The sequence below is a fragment of the Nycticebus coucang genome, chromosome X, assembly GCF_027406575.1.
Source record: "Nycticebus coucang isolate mNycCou1 chromosome X, mNycCou1.pri, whole genome shotgun sequence".
Lineage (NCBI taxonomy): Eukaryota > Metazoa > Chordata > Mammalia > Primates > Lorisidae > Nycticebus > Nycticebus coucang.
This window is the reverse complement of record NC_069804.1, coordinates 79,860,783-79,863,744: the sequence shown is the minus strand read 5'-3', so window position 1 is coordinate 79,863,744 and position 2,962 is coordinate 79,860,783.

Genomic DNA, 2,962 nt, shown 5'->3' with positions numbered 1-2,962 from the left:
ATCCGACAACGGTCCCGCTTTCGTTGCCCAGGTTAGTCAGGGTTTGGACAAAATCCTGGGGCTTGAATGGAAATTACATTGTGCTTATCGGCCCCAGAGCTCAGGGCAGGTAGAGCGGATGAATAGAACCCTAAAAGAGGCCATGACTAAATTATCCTTAGAGACTGGCATTACTGACTGGACAGTCCTCCTTCCCTTTGCCCTGTTCCGTGTGCGCAACACCCCTAGTACTCTCAAGCTGACCCCCTTTGAAATCCTATATGGAGCTCACCCCCCACTTGTTGCCATGCAGCACCTCCCTTCCCCAGAATCTTACTCCGCTCAATCTCTATACACCAGATTAAAAGCCCTTGAAACTGTGCAAAAAGAAGTGTGGAGCCGGCTAATCGAAGCCTACAAGCCCGGAGATCTGCAAATACCTCACCAGTTCCAGGTTGGAGATTTGGTGTACATCCGGCGCCACCGGACAGCCAACCTTGAACCACGGTGGAAAGGACCATACCTAGTACTGCTCACAACCCCGACCGCAGTAAAAGTTGATGGCATCGCAGCCTGGATCCACGCATCTCATGTCAAACCAGCACCGCCGCCAGACTCCAGGTGGAAAGTGGAAAAGACGGACAATCCCCTCAAGCTCCGCATCCGCCGCAGTAGCCCTGCTCCTGCTGATACAACTCCCGGTGATAAGTAGCTCCGGTCCCAATCCCCATGCCCCCCAGAGGTTAACCTGGCAGGTTCTCTCTCAGACTGGTGATGTAGTATGGAGTACTACAAAAGAGGACCCTCCTTGGACCTGATGGCCGTCCCTCACCCCAGATATTTGCGCCTTAATAGCAGGGCTAGATAATTGGGATATCCCCGATGAGACCTCTGAGGAGGTTCCATCGAGCCTTGATCATCATTTGGCAAAGCGCTCGCTTACCCAAGGCTCCACATCCCAAGGCCAGTACATTGCAGATGCCCCTGGCTGTGGCAACTTGCCCGCCCAGTGCCGGATGCGACAAACGGAGTTCTATATCTGTCCCTGGGACGGGAGAATGAGAAGCCAGGCCAACAGATGCGGGGGGATAGAAAATTTCTATTGTAAGCAATGGGGATGTGAAACGACTGGGCAGGCCTCCTGGCACCCCATCTCCTCTTGGGACTTAATAACCGTAAAGAGAAGCAGTACCGGGGCAGGGTCAAACCCCCTAAATATTTCCTTCACGGAGAGAGGGAAACAAGCCCGAGATTGGATAAAAGGAAGAACATGGGGATTCCATTTCTATACGTCAGGGTGGGATAAAGGATTTACCTTCTTTATCAAATTAAAAATAGAGACCCCCGTCGCTGTCCAGCTAGAACCCAACATTGTACTCTCAGGACAGCAGCCACCAGCCAGGCCGCCTATTTCCCCCCGTATGCCCCAGACCCCAGGGAGCACCCCAGGGAGCACCCAATTAACTGGGGCCAGCACAGCCCCATCGCTTGTGGAACTGTCTCCCCAGGTAACATCCCCGGAGACTCCAAGCACTGGGCAGAGACTCCTTAACTTAATACAGGGGGCTTTCAATGTCCTCAATACTTCCAACCCTAATCTTACTGAATCTTGCTGGTTGTGCCTAGCCTCAGGCCCACCCTATTATGAAGGAATCGCCTTCTCAGGTATCTTCCAAAATACCACCTCCCATAATTCCTGTGACTGGGGGTCCAAGATCACCCTTACAGCAGTCTCTGGATGAGGCACTTGCCTAGGCACGATCCCCGAAAATGGCCAGCATCTGTGTAATCAGACCATAAAAAGCGCGTCAACCATTACCAATTATTATCTAGTGCCCCCTAAAGGAGGATGGTGGGTTTGCAGCACGGGGCTAACCCCGTGCATTTCCTCATCAGTGTTTAACTCCACTGCAGACTACTGTATCCTCGTACAGTTAATACCTAGAGTTATCTACCACGAGGCGAGTTCCTTCGAGGCAGAATTCGATCTCAGAACCCGTAGACAGAAGAGGGAACCAGTCTCTATTACCCTAGCTGTCCTGATGGGTATAGGGGTGGCAGCCGGAGTAGGAACAGGAACGGCTGCGCTTGTCCAGACCCCACAGTATCTCAAAGAACTGCGAGCAGCCGTAGATGAGGACCTAAAAGCCATAGAACAATCAATCACAAAACTAGAAGAGTCACTGTCCTCCTTATCTGAAGTAGTATTGCAGAATAGACGGGGACTCGATCTCCTGTTCCTAAAAGATGGAGGGTTATGCACTGCACTGAAAGAAGAATGCTGTTTCTATATAGATCACTCTGGCATGGTAAAAGACTCCATGTCTAAACTTAGAGAGAGACTAGAAAAAAGGCAACGAGACCGGGAGGCCCATCAAGGATGGTTTGAAAGTTGGTACAACCAGTCCCCTTGGTTCACCACTCTCGTTTCCAGTTTAATAAGTCCCCTTATTATACTGCTTCTAATTCTTATCTTTGGGCCCTGCATTTTCAACCATATAATCACCTTCATCCGGGAGAGAGTGAGTGCTGTACAAGTATTAATGCTCAGGCAGCATTACCAGTCTCTCTGCCAAGACAATAGCCATGAGAATGAATACATAGAGCCAGAAGTTCCATGATTAGAACTTCCCAAAAAACAAATGGGGGAATGAAGGAAAGTACTACCAAATCCAAAAAGGGGGGGGAGGGGACCAGCCATGTAGCAGCACCTCTCGCCCCCTACCATAAGAATGTGACCTTTTGTAACTGTTCCAGGAAATAGCCCCGAGCTGAAGCAGATAACCGGTAACCAGTTTTGAGAAAAGAGCTAAGCAAATGTTTAACTGCTGATCTTGTCTTAAGACAGATGAGTAATGAACCAGAGTTCTTCTTACCTGGAAAGCCCCTGCTATGTCTGCTACCCCTCCCTACCTTGTGGTTTTTGCCTTTATAAACTTGTAAAACCTGCTGTTCGGGGCTTGACTCCTCTGCTCCTGAGAGA